The sequence below is a fragment of the Muntiacus reevesi genome, chromosome 2 (genome assembly GCF_963930625.1).
Source record: "Muntiacus reevesi chromosome 2, mMunRee1.1, whole genome shotgun sequence".
Lineage (NCBI taxonomy): Eukaryota > Metazoa > Chordata > Mammalia > Artiodactyla > Cervidae > Muntiacus > Muntiacus reevesi.
In genome coordinates this window covers 76842716-76868969 of record NC_089250.1, presented here as the reverse complement: position 1 = coordinate 76868969, position 26254 = coordinate 76842716, and the positions used below count along the sequence as shown (strand labels likewise).

General features: G+C 52.6%; 1 protein-coding gene across 3 annotated transcripts in view; it reads left to right on the top strand.

The window, feature by feature from the left end:
- NFATC2 (nuclear factor of activated T cells 2) overlaps window positions 1–26254 on the top strand; it is a 158982-nt gene that overhangs the window by 120037 nt on the left and 12691 nt on the right. The window lies entirely within an intron of this gene.

The following is a 26254-nucleotide window of genomic DNA, read 5'->3' as shown; positions in this document are numbered from 1 at the left end:
TGAGTTAAGGTGCGTCATATCTTAGGAACAGGGCTTGGCCCAAAGTACTCCCCGATAAATGTTAGCCGCTCTTTCTGTTTGTGAATTTAATTGACTTCTTGGAGGACAGGGTTCAACATTTTTACCATACGTCTGCGTAAGAGAATAAAAATCGGCTATTCTGGTCTTTGGTGATGAACCCTTGTGACCTTAGGCCCTGTCTCTTCCACGTGGAGTAGGGGGTACAGAGCCCTAGCGCACGGGTCCAAGGTTTCCTTCCCAAGCGGCTTTCGGGGGCCGCGGGACATCTTCCTGCACAAGGGGCCGATGCCCTGGGCCGAGGGCCAGTGGGGAAGTCCCCGTTCCCGTGCCCCCTGCTCTGCAGGCCTGGTGGAGCACGAACGTCAGGCCCAAGTTTTCCTGGTTGTGCCGTTGGCAGAGGGTCCCAGCCTTCTACCCAGAGGCTCAATGTGCCAGAGCCTGAGAACCAGGCCAGGGAAGGGTGGACGGACAGACAGGCGCGCCCTCCAGCGTGCAGGAAGTGGGGAAGCGCACGTGCCTGGCACAGCTTTGTCCGGCAGGTCGGGGGGCTTCCACTGTGGCTGCTCAGAGCCCACGGCAAGGCTGTCCTTGCCACAGCCCGCCCGCTGCTGAAGGCGACCGCGTGTCCGGCCGCCGCGTTGGCCCAGGAGGGCTGGGCTTCCGGGCAGCGTCCCTGGGGGCGGCGGCGCTGAGGGAGGCTGACATGCAGGGATTCTCTGCTCCGATGACAGCTGAGCAGAGTGGTTGCCTGGCTGATGGCGCCTCGGAGAGTGTGATCTGGGGCTGTGGGCCCTTTGGTGGTGTAGCCTGGGGCTGGCAGGGCCCCAGCAAGCACCGGTGCCAGGTTGAACTCACACACCTTTTGTGGGCAACAACGGAGTCCAGGCTTCTGCTGAAGGCTTCGGTCCGCCGTCTTTTTTAAAGTTCATTAAAAGACATCTGTATTTTATAAAGGCAGTATGTCCACATGCTTGAAAAAAGATACAAAAAGATATCCAGTGAAGTCTTCTTCCATTTTTGCCCTGCTCCTTGACACCGGTTTTCTCAAGCCTTCTAGAGTAGTGTTTCTTATTTTTTTTTTAAATCATTAATGCCATCCTTTCCACTTAGGCCCCTTTTAAAATAATTATTTTCCTAATCACCACCCCCATGAACTGTCAATCGCAATACCTGTTTTGTTCCAGGCCCTTTGCCGGGCCACAGACCGTTGTGATGGAAGATCATCCTCCGCCTTGGGGATGTATCATCCCGATTGGGAATGCATGCCGTGGTTTCCGCTTGTAATCGTGAACACATGCAGATGTGTCTTCTTCTCTTCCCCGTTGGTTCTACCAAAGGGAGCGAAACCTGCCCACAGGCCCCCGCAGTCGGGGGTGAGTGTCTCGCTATTGCAAGCAGAGCTCACACACCGTCCCGCAGGGAACGGGTGGGCAGGTCGGGGTCCGCCCTCAAGAATGGGATGTCTGCCCCGAGGGTTCAGCTTTGACTCGGGGCCTGCTGGTTACAGAGCTTCTGGAACTGTCTCCCTGGCTTTCAGGCTGGCCTCAGCGCTTCCCTCCTTTGTGACCTCAGGCTGATGACAGTGGCCCCGACTCTGCGCGTGACTGCCTGGAAATGGGAGCATCCCTCTAAGGACAGCGCTGTGGCCCCCGTGTGTGCGCGGGGCGCCCAGTGGCTCGTGTTCTTTTCTGCCACCAGCGCCATGGATTCTGGGCCGTTGCTGTGGCTCCACGTTTGCGTGCCCCTCAGTTTATAGGTTGAAGCGTATCCCCCAGTGTGATGGCTTTAGGCCATGGGCCCTTTGGGAAGTGCTTAGGTCTCGAGGATGGAGCCCCATGACTGGGGTCGCTGCCCTTAGAGAAGAGACCTCTAGTTCCCTTGCACCGTGTGAGGCGGGGACGAGAAAGCTGTCATCTTGGAGGAGGTAGGCTGTATCAGCCGGCACTTTGATCTTGGACTTCTCTACCTCTGGAACTGTGAGAAACAGATATTTGTTGTTTATAAGCCCCCACGTGACTGTTCTGTGCTAGCCGCCCGACTGGGCGAGGACGGACGCAGCAGGAGGGGCAGGGCTGGCTCTGGAGAAGAGCCCCGGGGCTGACTCTCGGCCTGGGCCCTGGTCACCCGGCTGGGCTACTTGTGAATTCAGCAGAGGGAATCCAGAGTCTCACTGGAGAGGGCCCAAGTCCAGAAAACTGCTTGCCTAGAGAGAAGTCCTTCCAATGAATATTCAACCCTGAAGCTCCAGTACTTTGGCTACTGATGCAAAGAGCCAACTCTTTAAAAAAGACTCCGATGCTGGGAAATGTTGAAGGCAGGAGGAGGATAGGGTTACAGAGGAGGAGATGGCTGCGTGGCATCACTGACTCAATGGCACGGTTTGAGCAAGCTCCGGGAGATAGTGACAGACAGGGAAGCCTGGTGTGCTGTAGTCCATGGGGTCGCAGAGAGTTGGACACGACTTAGGGTCTGAACAACATTAACAGAGAGACAAGCCCACAGTTTGTGAGAACTCGTGGTTGACGATCCCTGAGCCGGTGGCAGGCCTGCCTCCCTCTCCCCCAGGAGAGGCTTCTGTCCCAGGGGCACCGTGATTTCACCCCTCCTGGTGTTTTCTCACCTTCTGAGAACCTCTAGCTTCTAGCTGTGGCTCTTGGCTGTCCTTTCATCCCAAATCACGCCTACTTTGCATTGCTGGCTTATGAAAATTTAAGAGGCCACCTTCCAGCTGACTCCAGACCCAGAAGTGCTCAGCCATCTTTTTGAGATTCTGCAAAGCAGATGTTTTCAAAGGAATGTGCTCTTGCATTTTGAGGTCAGATGCTACCAAACCACAAGAAAGTCCATTCTCAGACTTGCTGTCCACTCAGCCCACATTCCAGAGCAGCCTCTGACCCACAAAGAGCAGACCAGGCCCCAGAAAGAGGACCAAGGATATTACTTGGTGTCATCCGAGGGCCCCCCAGTCAGCCACCAAGACCCCCAGTTTTAACTGTGCTGCGTTCAGTTGCCACCTTCAAAATGAGGTTATGGTCTGGTGGTAACAGGTGAGCATCCTGGTGAAGGAATAAGGTGATCAGTTAAGCAAGATATACGAGGAGGTGAGCATCCAGACCTTTTTTCCAAGGCTCTTCTAGACTTTCATTCGTACTGGCACAGCCTGCAGAAATTGCTAAGGCTCACTTCCTCCCTTGGTGTAAGTGCCGGGCAGGCTGGAGACGTGGCTTGTTTCAGGATTATGAGCAACTGGGTGATTACTGTAACATCATTCCATGCAGGACTGTACTTGTGATGGATCTTGCCTCATCCCAGGCCATCATCTAAGATCATCCAGAACGCGTGTCTGTCTTAAAAAAACACAGAACTCCCCAGTATCAGCTTGAGCTGTAATTCATTTGTCTCTAGCAAAGTCAGAACTTGAAAAGTGATTTAGTTATTTGAGGCTATGAACTATATGGGAGGGGGACAGTCCCTCAAATCTTTATTTTAATACTAAATTTCTACTTTGTACTCCCTACCTTCTCCTGTATCCATAGAGCCATTTCAGATAAATAGTAAAGTTTATTTTCATAGAAAAAAAAAAGTCACCCTTCTTTAATGAAATAGCCCTGGTTTTGTTCAATTCCACAGAGTTGAGATTTGGGTGCATTTTGTCTTTTCTCATCCCCAAACCTAGTTCTGGACTCTCTTTTCTTGCTGTGGACCGACTCAACTTTTATTTTAGCGCCATTTTTCTTTTACTTTTCATTCCTTTCCAAAAACAAAAAGAGAAAGGCTTTGTTCTTGGGAAATGATGAAACCATCTCTCTGGCTCTTCTCCACCACATTCCTGACACCTCTTTAATTTGTTATTGACCCTGGGATCTGGTTAGCTGAGTCTGGGACTGTAAAGGCAGAGCTGGAGCCTGTTTTGCTCATCCACGATGTCAAGTGTCTCTCTCTCGAGGGGAAGTCAAGGCACCCTGAGGGTGGAGTGTGAAGAGGGAGTCTGGGCAGGTCCTCAGATCCAGCCCTGCCCCTTCCTGGCGGCAGGATGACATCGGCGGCATCCCTTTCAGCTGCCATGAAATCAGATCTCCAGCCAGGCAAGCGAAACAGTGTGTGCCGCAGTCATTTTACAACGAGCACCAAGTACCCCGACCCGATTTTATGACGAGATTGTCTGTTGCAGGCGGTTTGGACTTAAGTCCCAGGCATGCTGCAGACCAACAAATGGGTTTCATCTGAAGCCCGTTAGTTCCACCATCCCGGGAAAGTTGAAAGGCCGCTCCCTCGTTGTTAAGTTTCCAAAACCCTGGGCAGAGTGGAGGTTCTGTTGCATAAGCCGACTACGTGGGGAACGCCTTTGAAATGTTCCGCAGCCGGTTCTTATAGATTTCTGGAAGTGGATGGTGTCTTTTGAATGCTCAGCTTTATTGGAAGCCTAAAAAAGGATTGACCCAATGTTGATGAATGCGCCCTTTCCACGTCTCACAGCTGGACTGAGTTGTGGTCTCTTCGGGGCTTGGCACGGGGATGGCCCACTGGTGCTCCATGGGCCGGATTGAGCCTGCACATATTTTGTTTGGCCCACGCAGTGTTTAAAAAAATATTTGGATTAGATGCCAACGTTTAAAAACCAGGAGATTGCACATAAAAATACAGATTTCCGGCTTTCCTTGGAAAATCCAAAGATCTGGCCGCCCTAGGCCCCACATTCTGCATGGCGGCTACCTGGAGTCAAAGTCAAGGCTGGTGCTAAGTAGAGACCCCCTCCTCTAGACGGAGGACGCACTTGCCCATAGCTGCCCCGCCCGCTCCTGTCTCCTGACGATGGATGCAGCGCCCCTCGTTCTTTACCAGCACGTCGACACTGCCGTTCCTCTTACACTTGGCTGACCGCGGCCAGCCGGGGTCTCCGTCAGACCTGTGTGGCGTTTGCCTTTTTTACCAGTCCCCTGGGAAGTGCCACTCAGGCCTGTGACTGCCTAGCCTGGCACCTGGTGGGCGGCGGGGACTTTGGAGGTGTCAGCTCCCTCTTTCTTTCCTCCCCCTCCTTGTGGCTGGAGGTAAGATTTAAACACACTTTTTTGGATGAAAATGCTATAAATATATATATATAAATATAGAGTAGTACAATGTACCTACTTACCCACCACTCAGCTTCAACTGTGGTCAACTCATGGTCAATCTGGTTTGTTCTACACCTCCAGCTTCAATGACCTCCATTTCACAATAATAATTTGCAGCAAATTCTCTACATCAAAAATCCTGGATACTAAAACCATATAATTTCATGTGTAAAGATTCAGTGTGTGTATCTAAAAGAAAAGGGTTCTGAAAATACTCATAATATACCACTAATGTGCATGAAACTTAACGAAAATTCCTTAAAATCAGGAAATACCTGGTGCATAAAGTTTCAGTCCTCTCACCCATAGCGTAAAGGTTTTCTCCTTGTTTTATTACTCTATAGTTTGAAGCAGGATTCGGCCCAGGCCCACACGGTGCCGGTGGATACCTTTAGTGTCTGAGACTGCTGTCATTCAGAGGTTCCCCCTGTAGATTAAATGGCAGGACCTTTTTTTTCATTTCATCATCATCATCATTATTATTTAGCAATTTATTTGTTGAAAAAGACTGGATTGTTCATCCTGTAAAATTTCTCACAGTCCAGCTTTTACCAGTTCTGTCCCTATGGTGAGGTTTAGCCTGCTCCTCTGTGCTCTGTATTTTCTGTAAATGGGCAGTCAGTTCTGGTGCTTTCATGGGTTTGGGTTTAGTTGTTTTGGGCAAGACCGCTTCGTCGTGGGGGCCTCTTGCTGGCAGGAAACACAGCGTGTCAGCTGCCCTCTTCTCGGTCGTGTTACCGGCCGCCAACGGTCAGTGATGAACTGCGCTGGTTCAGTGGTGCAGTGATGGCAAAGTGGTGGTTGTTGCTCAGTTGCCAAGTCCTGTCCAACTCTTTGCGACCCCATGGACTGCAGCACGCCAGGCTTCCCTGTCCTTCACTATCTCCCGGAGCTTGCTCAAACTCATGTCCATTGAGTCAGTGATGCCATCCAACCATCTCATCCTCTGTCGTCCCCTTCTCCTCCTGCCTTCTGTCTTTCCCAGCATCAGCATCTTCTCCAATGAGTCAGCTCTTCACCTCAGGTGGCCAAAGTATTGGAGCTTTAGCTTCAGCATCAGTCCTTCCAATGTATTTTCAAGATTGATTTCCTTTAGGATGGACTGGTTGGATCTCCTTGCAGCCCAAGGGACTCTCAAGAGTCTTCTCCAGTACCACAGTTTGAAAAGCATCAATTCTTTGGTTCTCAGCCTAATTTATGGTCCAAGTCTCACATCCGTAAAGTGGTCATATTCTGTTCTAATTCTGTCTTCCCTTCCTCTCTGTTAGCTGGAAAAGTTCTATAAAGAGAAACTTTCCTTCATCAACAATGGTAGAATTCATATAGGAAGAGCAGGATGAATGCTGGATTCTTTCCCTCTATTTACCAGTTTTTAAAATAATGGTTTGGTTCATTAACATCCTCCACTGGAGATCAATTAAGGACTTTTTTTTTAAAGTACCATTATGAACTCATAAATCGAAACATAATTGATGTTTTAAGATTTAAATGGGCTTTTTTTCTTGTTTCTTTTGTCCTTATTATTTGATGGATCTAAATAATGACTTCCTCTCCTTTCTCCCCCTGGCTTATGAAGCAGTGTGCTCAGATATTCTGAGGCATCAGGAAAGAAAGAATTCTATATGTAAACTGAGAGTTGTATTCCCTATGTGTGTGAAGGGGAAAATCATAAAATAGCTCTTGAGTGCCAGCTGGCTGAGATATTCCTTGCAGCACTGTGTGGTTTAAGTCATTTGCAGGGCAGGGCAAACTTATGTATTGATGAGAATGTAGAGGGCTTCTGTAAGCGAAACTCAAAGGAACAGCAGCTTAAACTCAGTAGGTGATTTATTTCTCATGTAACAGCACAGACATAAGCAATCCAGGGCTGGTGTTCTGGTCCCATGGTGCCAAGACGAGGCTCTTTCTTATCACTCTGCCATTTTTAGGGTGGTACCCTCATCTGCACTGTCTGAGATGGCTCATGAATGCAGGAGAGGGTCCAGAAAAGGGGGGGAAGAAAGGCATGTCCTGTCCCTTTAAGGCCATGACCTGGAAATTGCATTTAGCCCTGTACCTGGTGCCTCATTGGCCAGAGTCTTGTCACATGACCACAGTGAGCTGCAAAGGAGGCTGGGAAATGTAGTTTTTATATTTACCCAACCACGTGCAGAGGGTGGTGCAGGTGGCTCAGAGGGTAAAGCGTCTGTCTGCAACGCGGGAGCCCGGGGTTTGATCCCTGGGTGGGGAAGATCCCCTGGAAAAGGAAAAGGCAACAGCAGGAATACTCCAGTACTCTTGCCTGGAGAGTCCCATGGACGGAGGAGCCTGGCTGCGGTCCACAGGGTCGCAAAGAGCCAGACACGACTGAGCACCTTCACAACCAGTGTAGAGCTAGTGGACAACGGGGAGAATTGATTTCGGGGAAAAAAGATACAAAAGGAGGCTGTCGGATGTTTTGTTTGTTTAATATTCTTAGGAGTTATCTTCATCTATTCCACAAACATTTATTGAATGCTTCCTATATGCCAAGTGCAATTTTTAGCTCCTGGGGACAGAGCAGTGCATAATAAAGGTCCCTGCTTTCAAGAAGCTTACCTCCCGGTTAGCGAACCAAAACAAATAGCTAAATAAAGATGCAGTTGTCTCTCTGTATCTACATGGACTTGGTCCCAGGACCCCCCCCCCCCCACCCCCCGCAGATACCAAAATCCACACCTCCTCAAGTCTCTTATATAAAATGGTGTTGTATTTGCATGGAATCTATACATGTCCTCACAGATGCTTTAAATCACCTTTAGATTAACTGTAATATCTGATACAAGGTAAATGCTATGTAAACAGCTGCGAACTATCTGAATTTCCCACCCCCCTACCCCCAATATTTCAATCCATGGTTGGTTTACTCTGTGGCTGTGGAACCATGGATGGGGAGGACTGACTGTGTATAATAATGTCAGGCGGTTATAGTCTAAGAAAAAAATCTAAAGCAGAAGAGGGAAGAGGCCTTACACGTCCAGCTATTGCTGATTCTCCTCAAATTCCGGGAGGCCTTCTCATCAATCCAGGAACCCCAGAACATTTATTACTGTTTCCCCTGAACCCGGATCTCTTAGCTTGCTATTGACACTGGGGGCCCCTCGTTTGTCCTGGGGCCTGTCCCGCGCCCCGCAGGACATTTAGCAGCAGCCCTGGGCTCCACTCACCAGATTCCGGTAGCACCCCAGCCCCCACACACCCCAGCAGTCTCTGTAACTGCCAGATATTCTCTGGGAGGAGAACTGCCCCCAGCTAAGAACCACCAGTCAGAAGTCAGTGCTTGATTCTGGTGGAAACAATTGCTTCATGATGTTGAGTGTTGACCCTAGAGCTCTGTTTCATAGACTGGAGAGCTCTGGGCCCCGCGGGGTGTGGGAAGCCCCCGGGACCTCCTTCCTGGCCGCGTTCAGTGTTTTCCCTGGTGAGTGCCCAGGACAGCGGCTGCAGGATCAGATGTTGGTAACTAGCTGTTACCAGAGGAAGCTTGACTCGGAGCCCCACGTGGCCCGTCCTTGCTTGTGGCCTCGGGCGAGGCATGTGTGAAAAGCAGGTTATAGACTGTTGTGTACCCCGCAGATACGGGGGAAGGCCTCCTCTAGCATGGGGCTGGCAGGCTGCTGCCTCGGAACTGCCAGGAAGCGTCTCCCTGGGGCATCTGTTTTCTTGGTTTACCTTTAATCAACTGCTGCCCGTTGATTCATTCCTTCTCTGAATGGACATTCACTGTGCACCCACTGTCTTCTGGGCTTTGTGCCAGGAGCTGGGCTGAAATAGTGACTGCAAGTAGACAAAGGCCCTCCTGGGACCAAGTCTCTCGGGGAGATGTTAATCAGAAGCCGGATGTGAGAGCTGGGCCATAAAGAAAGCTGAGTCCCAAAGAATTGATGCTTTTGAACTGTGGTGTTGGAGAAGACTCTCGAGAGTCCCTTGGACAGCAAGGAGATCCAACCGGTCCAACCTAAAGGAAGTTAGTCCTGAATATTCATTGGAAGGACTGGGGCTGAAGCTGAAACTCCAGTACTTTGGCCACCTGCTGCGAAGAACTGACTCATTGGAAGACGATGGGAAAGACTGATGGCAGGAGAAGGGGATGACAGAGGATGAGATGGTTGGATGGCATTGCCGACTCAATGGACATGAGTTTGAGCAAGCTCCGGGAGATAGTGAAGGACAGGGAAGCCTGGCGTGGTGCAGTCCATGGGGTTGCAAAGAGTTGGACGCGACTGAACAACCACCAATACTAATTTCAGATGGGCTCAGTGCTCTGAGTAAAACTCAAAAGTGAAGGTAGAGAAGGGTCTATCTTCAGACGGAGCCATCAGGGACAGCCTCCTTCAGGACCTTGAGACCTGGCGGAGGGGCAGGGGATTCCAGAAGAGGGAACAGCCGGTCTGAGTGCCTGTTCGTGTGGAGGAGAGGAGAGAGGCCTGGGGTAGTTGAGATTCACGACCAGGAGATGAGATTTTGAGGGCAGGCCAGACCTCGGAGGGCCTCTGAGGCCATAGCAAGAGGTTCGGATTTGATTCTTGGAGGGAAGGGAAGCTGCTGGCAGGTGGAAGGTTGCAGTCTGGATATGTGTTTGACAGACTGGCAAGTATAGGAAATAATTATAATGTAACAACAAGCCCTCCCAGTTAATAAGCACCTTTGGAAGGCAGAGACTAATTATCTCCGAAATCAGGGCTGTGAGACCAGCCTGAGAAGCGAGGCTGTGATTGGTCTCAGGTCTCAAAGCTTGAGGCTCAGGGGATGAGCTGTTGGAAGCATGCAAGAGAGTGATCTCGATTCCATTCATAAACAGAACGGAGCCTTAATCTTGGGCCTTTCACTGTGTATCTGATGAGACATCAGAAAAGTAGCTTTCCCTCCAGACCCGTGGATCTGACTGCCTCCTGGACACTGTGAGTGGACAGCCGGCAGGAAGCCCAGACTTGGCCAGTGCTCAAGTGAGCTCAGTACCTGACCCTACTCTGTTCCTGCCCCCTCTCCCCTATGTGTCCTAAGGAATTTGAGATGTTGCCGTAGGCAAGTGACTTAATGTTCGTGACCTCAATTTCTCCATCTGTAAAATGGGAGTAGTAGCAGTACTTCAGGTTTAAGTGAAGTGATGTATGAAGAGTGCATATAGGAGGGTCAGCCACGTGGCTGACACTCCCGAGTACCTGTCAGTTTCAGCGGCTTGCTCTATCCAGGGTCGTGCTGACCCTCCTCTACTGGCTGATCAGTACTTGTGGTTGAGGCCATCTGTGCAGGCCTCACAGTGAGCCTCATGGTCAGGGATGCTGGCCCAGGCCCTCTGGACACCATGATGCATGTAGGGTGCGAGAGGTCGATGCAGTCCTGTCCGTGCCAGCAGAAGCAACCTCGACATCTGATAATGAGAGTCGGCCACACGAGGGGGTACTGAGCGGCTGGAAACAAGAGTAGAAGAGGGACCTTTTCCTGTTTGTTTTTTATGGTTTGGAATTTTTTTCGTCTTTGCCGTATGCATGTGTTTACTTTAAAAAAATTAAGGGAAAAAATAAAAGGAAGGGACACATTTCAGGTCCTAGCAATGACCCTGCTATTAAATGTTTTTAAATGGGGATATAGAAATAGAAAGCTTAGTTATGCCTGCAGATGCATCTCCCACTGTTGGGACGTGTTACCATCCTCGTCCACCCCTCTTGGCTTTGAGTGGAGAACACATCGCTGTGTTGAGGTTTTCTTGCCTCTGAACCTGTGCCCAAGCCATCGCCTCTGCCTAGAACGTCCTCCCCTCCCTCTGATGCTCTTTGAAACCTGACCAGCATTTCGAGAGTCTGACAAGCTCTCTGCTCCCGGCAGCCACAGGGTTTTCTTGTTCATGTGAGTCCTGGAGACACACCTGGTCCCTTGCAGTTGCTGTTTATTATGTATACCTTTCAGGTGTTTCTGTGTATTTTTTCTCTGCTGCTCAAGTTTAAGGCTCTGGGTGGTGAGGAGCAATGTCTCTAACTTGTCTGTACCCCAGCTGCCCTTGGGCTGACTTTGCACACAGTAGGTCAGCCCCTCCCAGCATTTTCTAAAGTCCATTTTGTGCAGTCCAGCCCAGCCCCCTGCACGTAAGATGCTCACCACATGTTTGTGGAACTGAGTGAATATCCCAGAATGAAATGGAGATTATATACTGCCTGGGTTTTAAATGGCTTAAAACTATTCATCATAAAACCACAATGGTACTACTTCTTTTTAATAATAATATAAGCTACTATTTAGATATCACTTATTATATTCCAGGCACTCTTCTAAGACATCATTAACTCATTTAATCTTCACAACAGCCTCATGAGGCATGGACTATAATTATTCTTGCTTTATAAATGAAGAAACTAGTTCAGAGAGGTTAAGTATCTGGCCCAAGATCACACAGCCAGTGAATAACTGAATAACAGTGAGTAAAGAATATAGATATTCTTTATCTAGTTTTTTTTTTTTTGGAGGAAAGATGCCATACATTTCTTTGGGAGTTCAGGAGTACAAATAAAGTCCAGAGCAACTGCTAGCAAGGTGTGACAGTATATAAAATCTGGGGAGAGGACCTGTGCCCAAGTCCTAGAATCAGGTCTTATTGCTCCAGCTTTGGAACCAAGGGCTGTGAGCTTTGCAAAAGTCCTTTAAAAAGGTTTGAGAGATGAGGGGGAAGAACCACAGAACTGAAGTGGTAGATGTTTAATCAAATGCCTGTAAGCCTAAGATATCTGTCAGTCACCTTCCCAGGTGGCATAGTGGTAAAGAGCCCGCCTGCCAACGCAGGAGTCCTGAAACACGGCTTCAGTCTCTGGATAGGGAAGATCCCCTGGAGGAGGACATGGCAGCCCACTCCAGTACTCTTGCCTGGAGAATCCCATGGACAGCGGAGCCTGGTGAGCTGCAGTCCATGGGGTCACACAGAGTTCGACCCAACTGAAGTGACTTAGCACGCACCCAGCTTCAACCTTCACAGCAGTATTTATGTTTATTGGGACCAGTGGGGGCATCTTACTCGCTTGGCATCTTAAGGCCAGCTTGGAGTTTGAGGCCCTGGGTGCCCCACTGGCCCTTGGTGGGGAGGCAGTGAGGGGTCCTGTCCCTGTGGGGATGACACGGGGGGGCTCCAGCAGGCCCCCGGGCCCCCCCCCGACGCCACGCTCTCCAGGTCTCTGACCGCCCCATGGACTTGACAGAGGTCTAGTCCAGAGAGCGGGCCGGGCAGGCCTTCAAATATGTGCTGGCTTCGGGGCCTGCGAGAAAATCCACTGCTCGCCTGCAGCCGGCAGCGCTGCCCAGCGCTGGGCCATCCCGGGGTTGTTGTGACAGCAAAACCAAGTGCCATGGAAACGACTGTGCAACCGCAGAAGCGGGCCGGCGCAGCTTCGACCTGCCCCCTGTCCGCATGGGGGCCTGCGGAGCTCGGCCAGGGCGCCCTCTGGACGCTGGAGCCCTCTTTTAGCAGCGACACCCACAGGCTCGCTCCCCCTTTTCATGGCCAACAGGCAGCCCTGCTGCCTTCCAGCGCCCGTCCTCCCGGAGGCGCCAGGCGGAGCGCGTGAGCTGGTGGCCGGGGACGCCCCACAGTGGGCATCCGAGCTGGCCCGGGCCTTCCCTGTGTGAGCGGCGCCGTGTTTGCACCCAGGCCTGGCCGGGCTCTCCCTCCCCACCGGGGCTCCAGGCGTTTCTGGGGACAGAAACCAGCCCTGTGTTTTCCAGGCTGCCAGGCTTCTGAGAAATTCACGCCTCAGCCCAGAAACCCCTTCTCCCGCTCAGCCCTGGCCCCTTTCAGAGAAGAGGGTACCCGCCCCCTGCCCGCCAGCCTCCTGTTCTCTGACGAGGGGGAAGGGTCTGGGGAAGGACTTCAGCCCCGGCTCCTGGTGCCCTTTTGGGCCCCGGCCGCCCCCCACCCCAGCCCCTAGCTGTCTGATGTCAGAGTGCAGGTCATGGGGGTCACCTGGCCACGGGCTCTTGGCACCTGTCCACGCCTAGGACCACCCTGGGAAGCTTCCTAAATTCAAACTCTAAATCGCAGCCCTGGGGTACCGGGGTACTGGCTGCCTTGAGGGATCTGCTGGACTTTCAGGGGCCCGTCTGTTTGGCTGACGGCAGGGAAGCAGGAAGGAAAGGTGCTCAAACAGGGGTGACTGGTAGGACAAGGGCCCCCACCCCCGGGTGCCCCGAATTCCCACGGGGGCTCATTCAGGCCAGTGGATCTCTCGGGGAGAAAGAGGATGGGATGTTTCCACGTAGACACTGGCACCTCCAGTTTCTGCGTTGGAAGGTTTGGCATATTCTGGCCTCAGTTCTTGAAATACAGTCCGCTCTACTCCAGGCTTTTGCTGAGCACCTACTGCTGCTCTGCAGCAGGCAGAGGATACATCGGGGGCACTGCCTTGGTAACTCGCGTTGTGGTTTTAACGCGGCCACACGTCCAAACTCAGGCCTGCCGAGGGACAGCCCAAGGTCTGCAGTGGCTGCAGGAGAACCAAGCTGATCCAGCCAGGGCCTCCCTGGACCTCAACGGTTAACTCTGGTCATTTCAGGTCTGAACAAAAAGCTTCTGTCTTTACCATTAAACCAACGTTTACTGGCAAGGCAGGCAGGCAGGGCAGAGCGGTTCCAAGTCTGCGCCCTGGACTCCCGCCTGCATTTAAGTCCTGGCTTGGCTACCTGTGGGCCGTCACTCTGAGCAAGGCCCCTCAGCTGAGTTCTTGGTTTACTGAACTGCAAAATGGGAATAATAATAATACCACCACCTACTCAGGGAGCCTTGTGAATGCTGACTGGTTAATGCATGTAGATTCCTTAGGCCAGGACCCCGCGCCGAGCAGGCGCTCAGAAGGTGCCAGCTTACAGGACAACTTCTCGACAGCTGAGGCCAGTTGACAGGTGCCGGGTGATTGAGGGCGGTCCCTGTCCGCTGGATCTTACGGTCTAACGGGGAAGAGGGATAGTAAATACAACAGAAATGCGTGTCTGATGGTGAGACACGCCTTGAAGGGGAGACACAGACGCCGTGAGAGGAGGCTTCGGACAGGGTCGTCTGGGAGGGCCTCTCAGAGGAGGTGACCTTCCCTTGTCCCGTGAGTGCCAGAAGCCCCTCCTCTGCTCCCCCACGGGCAGGCCACCGCTGTTCCCTGGGCTGCTTCTGGGGTCGGAGGCACACGGCGGTCTGTCTCCTCTTCCTTCTCGGTTTCGCTGCATTCCCGGCCCCACATCCTCCTCCTCCGCGCGTCTCCCACCGCCTCTCTCCTCCCATCCTTCTCTCTCCCTCTCCTTTCCTTCCTTTAAATGCCAGATGGCCTTCATTAAATACATATAAGATATAAAAAAATAATACAGATACTGTGTACCTACCCCAAGTGTAAAGAAAAAGAGCATAACCAGTATCTTTTTACTCTTCTGCCTTCTAAAATATTTCATATTTGCATCAAGAGGAGTCTTTTTTAAAAACATTTCTCTGTTTTTCATTCTCACAGTGAACCTTTTTGGCTAATTTTTTCTATTAAAAAATTTTAAATTGTATTGTTCATTTACAATGTTGTGTTAGCTGCAGATATACAACAAAGTGATTTAATTATACACACACACACATGTTCTATTATACACATGTGTGTGTGTGTACTCAGTCAAGTCCAACTCTTTTGTGACCCACGGACTGCAGCCCACCAGAGCCCTCTGACGTGGGATTCTCCAGGCAAGAACACTGGAGTGGGTTGCCATGTCCTCCTCCAGGGGATCTTCCCCACCCAGGGGTTGAACCCAAGTCTCCTGCGCTGGGAGGAGGATTCTTTACCACTGTGCCACCTGGAAAGCCTGTTATGTATATAGTCTGTTGAAGTAATTCTTTACTATCAAACTCAATGCTCAGATTCTCCACTGCCTCATCAACGCCCTTTCCCCACGGTTTGTCTTGACCGTTGCAATGTGTTTTCTGTCGTCTGGGTGCCCATCATCTGCTCCCCTTGCCGTCCGTGCCTTGGAGAAATAGGTGGCCGGCACGCAGCCTGGGTTTTGCTGACTGCAGCTCCTGGGTGCCATCGATCGTTGCTGCTCTGTCCTCAGCGTTTCCCGTAAATCAGCAGTGAAACGAGCGCTGATCAGGTTAGGTCTGACGCTTGGGCGAGGCTCCCTCCTGAACTGTGGGGTGTTCCTCCGTCAGACGTGCTTGGGTCTGCCGTCTCTCTCCTGCAGTGCTCATATCCACGATGCTCCAAGCCTGGACTGAGCACAGAGGGCAGTGCTCATATCCACGATGCTCCAAGCCTGGACTGAGCACAGAGGTTTTTCTTTTCACTATTTTTTTTTTTTAAAATGTTGAATTGGAGGATAATTGCTTTGTAATACTGTGTTGGCTTCCGCCAGACAACAGTGAGAATCAGCCCTAAGTACACGCATGTCCCGTCCCTCTGAACTTCCCCCACGCGCCTCGTCCTAGGTGGTCACACACCACCAGGTTGCGCTCCCTGGAGCACAGAATTTTGAGTCTATTTTCTTCCCTCCCACCTTAGATTTACTGCTATCTGCACTCAATTTTGTGTTTGTCTCTTTGCTTTAAAAAAATTAACTTCACCACTTCTCTGACTCTCTCAGCAAGACGTTGAGCTGCATGAGCCTTCATGCTCGTGAACTTTACATAAACGCAGTCGTGCTGTGACTGGCTTTCTGCAGCTTGCTTTTTCCTTCAACATGACGTCCGCGGCATTCACAGGTGCTGGTTTTGCAGCTGCACTTCTTTCCTTTTCTCTGCCGTGTCGCCGTCCAGCGTAGAGCTCATCAATCCACTTACTGACTGTGGACATGTGGTTGTTTCCGGTTTTTTTCCCCCTCTCTGCTGGTAGAAACAGTGCTTTCCAGAATGTCCTTTCTCTGCACACAGAAGAGTTTGTTGGGTTGTACTTACAAGTGGAATCGCTTGGTCACTGGGCGTACACTTCTGCCAAGTAGTCGACAACACTAAAGTGTCTTCGGAAGCGGTTGTACCAGTTTATACTCCCATCAGCCTCAGAGAAGTCATTCCCTGGCTCCGCATCCTCCCACCGTTTGATACTGTACAATTGCTCAAGTGTTTGCAAAACTCGTGTGGGTGAGATGCTATCTCTCCACGAACAGCAACTTGTAGTTACATTTATCTTTGAAAAGTTTTGCGCTTTCTGAGCATCGTTTGGGATGGTGCTACCGAAAATGTGTCACGGGACCGATAGCATCTGTGTGACTCGGGAGTGTGTCAGAAGTGCAAATTCTTGGGCCCCACCCACCCCCAGACCTGCTCAGTCAGAAACACGAGTGTTGGGCCCAGCAGTCAGCACTTTTCCCAGCCTGCCATCCACTGTGAAGCGCCTCGAGCCGGAAGAACTGGTCTAGGAAGTCCCTTTCTCCCCGGATGACAGAAAGTGACGCTTCTGTATTGTCTTCCACTTACATCACGGTCTTACCTTTCACACTTAAGTTTGTGATCCACCTGAATTCAATTGTCGTGCCCAAAACAAAGTCAGGTTCTCATTTCCTTGCTTTCCATGTGGATGAGGGGTGGTCCCAGCTCATCCGTTGAGCAGCCCATCCTTCCCCTGCGGGCCTCTAACCCATCGGTGCTGTAAACAGTGTTTTCAAGTGAGTGCCGGCGCCTTCCTGGTGACTCAGCTTTGCTCCATAGATGAGTTTGTCCCCGGTGACAGTTCTTAATCACAGCCGCCTTGTGATATTCTTGATTTCTGATAGGTTTAGTCACCAGTTGGTCGTTCTCCAGTAAGTGCCTTTGGCTTTCCTTCAGACGTGTTAAGAGGGTCAGCTTCTCAGGCTTGACAGAATGGCACTGAATCCTGATGTCAACTTTAGATGAAATCTTCGTTCAAGTTGGGGAAGTGGCTGCGGTACAGGATTGTGTGGTTAGGGGTCCTTCTCAAACCTGCGCAAGGCATCTGTTACAAGAGAAGTAAAGCGGGTCCTCTCGCAGGGGCTTGCTGTCATTCTGGCCCCTGGCCCTGCCATATGGGCTGTGCTGCACCTCACAAGCGCATCACCACGGTCCCCACACCCGCCTCCTCCCCTCGAAGCTCAGCGGCCCCAGGGGACGTGTCCCCAGGGTTGGGATGACGAGGGCTGTAGCTGGAAAGCTGACCCTCGTATCTTAAGTGTCTCCAGTTTCCTGAGGCTAGGCTGCTCTTAAAAACCCGCCTCCTGCTAAGGTCTTTTCATGGGCAGTTTGTAGCCACATCCCAGCTGGCATATGAAATGCGCTCCGAATAGAGACACTCACGAATGGAGAAAGTTTCTCCTCCTCGAAGCTGGACGGAGTGGAAAACAAAGGTTGAGGGTCCCAGGTCCCACGGTTGCGTCTTAAGCCTGTTCGCGGCGGCGTCTCAGATGCTGACTGTGTACGCAGCTCAGGGCGAGGTGCTCTGGGGGTCATGGTCCGTGTGCGGCTCTGGAGCCAGGACTCCACTGGTCAGACAAGGAGCCCACGGGGGACAGAGAGAGCGGCCGGCTCTTCCCTAGGACAGCAAAACATGACTTCTCGGTTTCTCTTGGCATCTGCTCTGCAGAGACGGGTATTACAGCACCCCACGTTTGACCACGATGAAGTCAACACTGGGTCGCCAATACTCAGAAGCCAGTTTGTCCATTCGTTTGTTCCTTCTTTCATTCGGCCATTCACCCAACAGCTGTTTATTGTTCACTGCTGGGGATGCTGCAGAGAGTACACGCTGCTCTCCTTCAGCTCATGGTCTCAGCCCCGATGATAACACGAGGTAGAACCAGTGCTATGACAAAAGGTGAGGCAGGGCTGAGGGGCATGGAGTGTGGTGGGGCGGCCTGCTGTTCCAGAAGGGAAGCGTCCCAGAGGTGACGCGAGCACAGACCCTGCTGAGGGAGGCCTGCGGATATCTAAGGGAAGAGCATCCTTGGAGCGGGAACAGCAAGTGCAAGGGCCCTGGGGTAGGAGTCCTCTTGGTGCATCTGGAGTGTAGGAGGCAGGCTGGGAGGGGGATGCATCCTTCGACCTTAAAGGGATGGGAGGCCAAGTGGGATCCATGGGTCACAGCAGTGGGTTGCTGCTGGCTGGTGAGAGTTCATCCAAATGGAATTCTTAGAGGGCCAGCGGGCGTCCAGCTGTGGGTAGTTGCAGCCGGGCAGCCACTCACCTCTGTCACCTTCTGGGATCGCCTGATCTCGTCAGATGGGCCCCTGCCTATGGAGGCTGAGATGGAGAGAGGGCACCTCCTATGCCGCCAGAGCCAAAGCCAGGACCAGAGTTCTGACACCACGGGGAGGCTCAGGTTCTCTCAGGTCTGGATACACAGGTCGGTGGTGGTTTTGTAGGGTGCGGGCTTCAGCTTCCCTCTTCTGCTGATTATTGCCAACAGAAGCAAGCGGGGACGGCTCTAGTCACACCTGGGGGGCTGCCATCTCTCTCTGTTTTGGCTGCAGGATTCTTCATTGTGGCGCGCAGGCGTCTCCTGTTGTCGAGTGTGGGCTCTAGAGCACGTGGGCTCAGTAGTTGCGATCCGCTGCCTTAGCCGCCCCATGGCACGCGGGATCTTAGTTCCTCGACCAGAGATCAAACTTGCATCCCCTGCCTTGGAAGGCAGATTCTTAACCCCTAGCCCACCAGGGAAGTCCTGCCATCTCTTGCTGAACCCCAGGCCTTGGCTGTACATTCAGTCTTAGGAATATCTAGCACCATCTCAGCTTTTAGATTTGTACCCCAGGCTTGGCCTTGTGGTCCAAAGGGGCCAAGCCACTCTTTGATTAAATCTCATCCCCTAGGTTAACTACAGTAAACATGCTATGTTGGTGCACTCTCAGTTTTCCTTGAATACTAGATGAGTGACTTCCACTGTGTAACCCTGATAAAAGCTGGGGTCTCTCAAGGACCAGTCTCTGCTCAGAGGTGCATTCAAAGCAGCAAGTTTTGACTGCCAGATGATAATTACACAAGAATTCCCACCTCCAGTAGCTTGAGGAAAACTGGGTAGGTTTGAATTCTGACTTTGTGACTTAGCATCTGTATAAGCTGCGTGTGACCCTTCTATCTTAATCTCTCCGTGCCTCAGTTTCATCACCTGTGAAATGGGGACGGTTAATACCTGCTCTGTAGGATTACAGTGAGGATTAAATAATTATATGGGGAGTGCTTTGTAGAAAGGGTGATACAAATTTTAAAAACAATGATAATTATTATTCTACTGCATAAAATTATTATTCTACTCCCCTGCATTGAAAGGCAAATTCTTAACCCTGGGACAACCAGGGACGTCCTGCCATCTCTCACTTCAGAAGGTTTCGCCTGCAGCTAACAGAACAGCTGACTTCCAGCCTCCCTATTAACTGGAGCTTCAGACCAGCCTCTGGAGGCCGTCAGAAACCAGAATTAACTGGGCAAAGTCTGGTTAAATCCTAACGTCAGGAGTTTGTGTTTCATTCGTTGACTCAGCTGTCTTGCCCTGAACATTTAATGAGCACCTACTGTGTGCCGGGCTCTCCTTGGTGCTGGGGTTATGGCAGTGAGAGAGAGACGAGGTCCCTGCTCTCACGGGGTGATGACAACCCACTGAGGGGTTGTTGTTGCCATGTCTTGAGTTTCAAGATACAGGGTCCTTCTAGCCTGAGCCATGCTAACCCTCCCAGTCAACCAGGAGCCATCACCATGGTAACCATGTGCAAGGGAAGGGCATGCCTCACCCTGGCCCAGCTAATGCTACGCTTCTGTGAACGCGGGCACGTGTCCCCGGAGGCTGGCTCGGCTCGGGGCACCTCCCCCCCCCTCAGTGCTTGGCACCTTCTTGACTGCCAGCCGCTGACCTGCCCTCCTCCCAGTTAGCACCTCAGCTTCTTACTCGAAACTGGAGCCTCAGAAGTGCCATGTTTACTCATCCCGAGAGCTGAGGACAGTTTGGGACCAGGTGGAGCACTTTTCTCCTGGGCCGCGCGGTCTTGCTGTTAAGATGCTGGGGCTGCTGGGGGTTCGGCTTCCGGGGCCTCTGGCTTGCAGAAGGTTGGTGACTCAGAGGCCGCCGTGCGTGCCGCTGGCCCAGTCAGCCGGCGCGCTGTGGAGGGCGGCCTGGGTGGGGGCGGGAGGGCCCTCTCGGCAGGATGTGAAAATGCCTCTCTGGGGGCCTGACCTCAGACCCACCCACGCTGCAAACTCAGAAGCAGCTTCCAAGGTGAAAGTGCTTTGGTGAGAGAAGGTGGCCTGGTCACCCATCAATTCAATCTGCTAACCAAATGTTTTCTGTGAGGTAGACTAGTACACACTAACCACGTTCACAGGAACGGAGGCCATCACGGGGTTTTCTGTTAACTTGCATTATTCCGACTGTATGCATTGGCCAACATCTTTCTAAGAGGCACCCGTTTCACAGATGAGGAAACCAAGGTCCAAGACGTGAAAGCAACAGGCTCCCATTCCATTGGTGAATGTGTGTGTGTGGGGGGTGGGGTGCGACAGGCTGGATGCTGTTTACAGCTCCTGTGTCAACTCAGATTCCTCTAAAACTGGTAAAACTCCCTCTCGGATTAAGAACCAGCATCGCCCCCTTTCTGCAGGGCAGGTGCAGAGTGGGTCAAGGCTTCCCTGCGGCTCTGTCCCGGGTGTAGGTCCTTGCCCACCGTGCTCAGCCCCTGCCAGGCCGGCTGTGGTCACCACCCTCCACATGTACGACCCCGCCAGACACAGAAAGGCCACACCGGTGAGGTCAGGGTGGGAGGGGAAGGGGCGCCGCTGGCCAGAGGAGCCGGGCCGCAGTCGAGGCTGGCTGTGCGCAGAGAGGCCGGGTGCATGGCAGGGAGGAGAGGCGGCTTCGCTGGGGGGTGTGTGTGGCACTGGGGAGCACGCTGGGGCTGCGACCGCGCCTGCTTCTTGCTCACACCCTGCCCCGACCGTGACCCTGGGTGCCATGCTGGCGGACGCCCGCCCTGGGGGCACACTCAGAGGTATCAGAGAGCGGCAATCTTGGGCAGAGCAGCTGTCACAACAGAATTCCAGAGACTGCAAAGACCCGCCTCCAAGCAGCACCACACTGGGGTCCTGGCTTCCCCGTGGCGAGCTGGGGGCGCAGCTGTGTCCCCAGCGCGGACTGTGCCATCCCGAGCAAGGTGAAGCTTTGATTGCGCGGCCTGAGTCAGGAGTTAGGCTTCTGTTCGCGTGTCCTGGGAGAGCTGAGGTAGCTGAGGGACGCCTGCTGTGATGTCACACACACGGTTCCTGCCGGGCACCCCGGGAGGTCTGGGCCGTCCGTGCCAGGCCCGGCCTGTGACCCTCGCTGGGAGAGGGGCAGGGCCGGGTCCCCCTTGGACTGCCGGCACCCTCTCCAGGCAGCCAGTGGCTCCGTGACCTGGACGGGGTGGCTGGGGACCCGGGCCCAGGTGCGTCTCGCGGTCGCCCGGCCGCCCGGCGCGGGGCTCCACGGTGCGGGCTTGCTAGATGCATGTGGCGACCGCACTTGCTGGACGGACAGTGAGGGCCGTCAGTTCTCACACCAAACTGGGCTGAGGGCCTCGAGAGGGAGACAGATGTGACTGAAGACTCTCGGGGGCCAATTTCAGGACCAAGTGCCTAGTCCTGAGGGAGCATGAAGTGGTCAGGATGCCTCCTTGGGGGAGGTGGGCTTAGGTCAGGCTTTGCAAACACATGGATAAATGTAAGGGTGTCCTCCTTGTTGGGGGGGGGTGGGGTGTGGTCAGCTGGTCATGACATGTGTGGCAGGACACAGAACAATCTGGAAGGTGAATTTATGGATAAGGTGGAGATGAGGCTAGGTGATTCAGCAAATAGCCAGTGAAGCCTTTCTGAGTAGCAGGAGCCGTGCTGGTTTTCCAAGGAAAGGTGGCGTGAGGCAGCCCTGCGGTTTTGGACTCTGTGCGCTTATGTGACGCGAGGACCGCAGCTCAGGATGGCGCGGTCTCTTCTCGCCCCGCGCTCCCCTCTTCCCCACCTGGCCTGTCTGACCCGCCTTAGTCCCCTCTCCTGCACAGGCAAGGCGGAGGAGACACACACATGCTCACAGAAACGCTTGGTTAATCCCTCTAACCTCCAAAGACAAAGCTGGCTTCCCAAACAATTAGGTATTTATTTTATCATCTCATTTGTGGTTGCAGGCTGAGCTGTGGGTTTGGATCACTCTCTCCCGAATCTCAACTGGATGGAGTAACAAGTGCTTCTCTTTTGCTTCTGTTTTTGTTTTAAAGGCAACGGCCCACGGTGCAATGCTTGCTTTGTGGCTGATGCCGCTCGGCAGAGCTCTGGGGCCAGGGCCGCGATGAGGTGGCCGGGGACGAGGCGGCGCGCGTGGTTTGTTCAGAATGCTTTCCTGCCTGTGGTTGCTGCCTTAGAAGCCGTGCGGTTGCTTGATAGGAGAGGTGCCTCTTTAGCTACGTGTAATCTGAAGAAATTCTGCTGAGTTGGAGGAAAGGACGGGGCAGATGAGCTCAGCTCGGGTCTCAGGTTGATAGAGTTGGTTCCTCCCTGGTAGGCAGCGTGGCTGAGAGAAGCTTAGAGAAAGTTTCTCCCTAGATGGCAAGCTGATGTGTAATCACGGAAAAAGCGGGGGATGGAGAAAATGGTAGCGCATTCTGTACTGGTTGGGAGGGACCCTAGAGTTTCCATGACAAAATCGTTAAACTGAACGTTCCTAAGACCAGTCTGCCTCGAGAATCCCATGTACAGAGGAGCCTGGCAGGCTTCAGTCCGCGGGGTCGCAGAGTTGGACACAACTTAATGACTAAGTCACCACCACCACCAAGACCAGTCTGGGCTTCCCTGGTGGCCCAGTGATGAAGAATCCGCCTGCCAACGCAGAAGACATGGCTTCAATCCCTGGGTTGGAAAGATCCCTGGAGAAGGAATTAGCAACCCACTCTGGTATTCTTGCCTGGGAACTTCCCTGGACAGAGGAGCCTGGAGGGCTACAGTCCCTGGGGTCGCAGAGTTGGACACGACTTAAGTGACTCATCCACCACAAACAGCAGCCTACCTCCTCTGACGCAGAGGTATACAGGACTTCCCACTGAATGCCATCCCCTTCAGAGGTGTGCCTGTGCTCTCAGGAGGCTGGAAGCTTGTAGAACTTGTCAGGGTGACAGATTGACTTTGTGTTTTGTCTGCTGACACCTTGCACTTTTGTGTTAATTATCTGTGATAATCAGTGAACCACTCCTAACCCATATCCTAAATCCATGAGACTAGCAGGACAATTCACTGATTCATGCAGAGGCCTGGAAAAATGCCCCATCACTCTATTGGTCCTCAGCGGTAGCCTAGATTCCGGGACCAGAGGCCTCTTTCCCTGCGTCTGGGCCGGTTTCTAGGTGTCACCGAGGGAGCGTGTCATAAATGCTGCCTTCTCTCCCAGTGGCCACGGTACTAACTGCTGACTAGTGGCGTGAACTTTGTCTTTAGAAATGTAGGGAAACAGCTGTGTTCTTGGTTACTGGGGAGGACAGACTGGGCTGATCTGTCTCCCTCCACAGCGTTTTCTCGTCCTTCCGTCTCTCTTCCTTACCGTCTGTATGGCTGAGCTGATAAACACTTGCCTGTGACTGAGGCAGCTCCGTCATCTGCACCCTCACAGCAGTGTCTCCCAGGAGGCGTTCTGATCCCCGCTGCGTGGGAAACGGAGGCTCAGGCAGAGGTTGTGAGACTTCACGTCACACTGACGCAGTGCTTTCGAGTCAAGTCCTGCTGCTGCAGAACTGCATTTGCACCCCGTCCCCAGGGCAGCCCGATGATCTCACGCGGGTGAGAAGTCCTGATCTAGGACTAGCGCCCACAGAGCCGGGACGGTTCCTGGATGGCTCACTCCATCCTTCTCTGCCTCAGTAACCTGACCTGAGAAGCGGGCATCAGAGCCCCAGCCCCAGAGATAACTGAGGAGGAAGGAAGGGGCGTGGGCGGCCCCCTGCAGAGTGGGAGGGTTGTGGTCAAGGTCTTGGCTGAATTGAAACAGGCCCTACCTCTGGCTCCTGGTGCCTGCCTTACCAATAAGCAGACAATCCAAGGTGAAAATTCATAACTGAGCAGGAAGCTGCACCTCAAAAGTCTGCAATCAAACCGATCAGTGTGATGCTTTATGAACTCTCTCAACTCCTGACAGGGGGACGGGGCATGGAGCTGGAGCAGCCCTGGGCTCCCGGGAGACCCGCCACTGGTGCGGGGGTTTCACCTTGATTCAAAAGTGGGGCTCCAAGGGTGTGACCTTGGACACGTACATGGTACCTGATCCCCGCTAAATGCAACTTGAACGGGTGGCTGTTGTTTAGTCGCTCAGTTCAGTTGCTCAGTCATGTCCAACTCTGCGACCCCATGAACCGCAGCACGCCAGGCCTTCCTGTCCGTCACAAACTCCCGGAGTTCACCCAAACCCATGTCCATCGAGTTGGTGATGCCATCCAGCCATCTCATCCTTTGTCATCCCCTTCTCCTCCTGCCCCCAATCCTTCCCAGCATCAGGGTCTTTTCTAATGAGTCAGCTCTTCGCATGAGGTGGCCAGAGTATTGGAGTTTCAGCTTCAACATCAGTCCTTCCAGTGATCACCCAGGACTGATCTCCTTTAGGATGGACTGGTTGTGTCCAATTCTTTTGCGACCCCATGTACTGTAGCTCACCAGGCTCCTCTGTCCATGGGATTCTCCAGGCAAGGATACTGGAGTGGGTTACCATTTCCTTCTCTAGGAATCTTCCCGACCCAGGGATCAAACCCGTGTCTCCTGCATTGGCAGGCGGATTCTTTACAGCTGGGCCACCAGGGAAGCCCACTTGAATGGGGTGCATACATCTTGGCCATGTTAGCACCTTGGAGCCAGTTTTTCCCAGGAGCAGCCACTAAGGCCACAAGTTGTGCCTTAAGTGCCAGCAGGACCAGCTGCAGCTGGGGGGAGGGCCAGGAGCCCCGCACAGAGGCACGAGGAAGGGGGAGGGCCAGTGCCAGGGGCCTGACGAGGTGGGGGAGGCTGTTAGTTTCTGGGTAGACTTTGAGGGTAGATCCAGGAGCATCTGCCATGGAAAGGATGTGGGCTGTGACCAAGATTGACCTGAACGACCGGAAGGAGGGCGGGTACGTTTCCTACGATGGAAGCAGTGGAGTGGGGTGCTAGGGGCGATGATGGTGACGATCGGGAGTCGGGTTTTGACTGGGAAGTTTTGAATGCCTTGTGGGCAGTTTGATATCTAAGTCTGACGTTCAGGGGTGAGGTCTGGGCTGAAAACAGTCCTTTGGTCATTTTAGGGCCCTGAGCCGGGAACGGTCAGACAGCTCTCTGCCTTGGATTTGGAACCAGCCAGTGTGTAGCAGTAGAGAGAAAAGATATGGTGAGGGAGCCGCTTGTGGGCTTTTCCGCTCCAGGAGAGGGCCTGAAATGCATGATCCAAACTGTGTTCACAGCCACTGTGGAGGAGGAGAGGGCAGATGAGCAGCAGCCCGTGCCTCACCCAGCCAGTCCCAATCAGACCAGCCCTGCCTGGAGTCCATCACGTGGGCGTCCAGGCCGGGAACTGCAGACAAGATCTCACTATTGCGTGTCCTCTGCCTTGCAGATGAGCATTCAGGGCGCTCGTGCCTTTTTGAGAGACTATCCTGGTTTACCTAAGGATGAAATAAGGCTGCATCTAGAGAAAGGCGAGATCATTCCCTGCAAGAAACTAATCCCAGAAAACACTTCGGAATCAAGCACTCAAAACGCACTCTGGTCTTCTAATTCGGCCACTTTCAAGAGGAATTGAGAAAACTGGTGCTTTGAAAGCTGTAGGCATGCTATAGCTACAGAGCAGGGTTATTTAAAATGGAGTGAGCGTGTGATATAACTGAATGCCTGTAAAATACACAGCAGTCCTCTCCTCGCTGAGCACCTTCAGTTGGGCAGGGGCTTAAAAATAGTAACTTGTCAGCCAGACAAGAACAGGAAGAGAGAGCACAATTTTAAGAATCTGCATGCCCACTGAGGGTGTCTCTCTCGCGCGGAGGAAGCAGGGGTCAAATGTAGCGTAGACAGAAAAGCCTAAAGGAGGCTGGTTACATTTTGAGTAGCTGCATCATCAGATTCTGATTTTCTGATCTGCCAGTGTTATTTTATCTCTTTGGTTGGCCATGATTTGAGTCTGCATGGCACACCGGCAGTA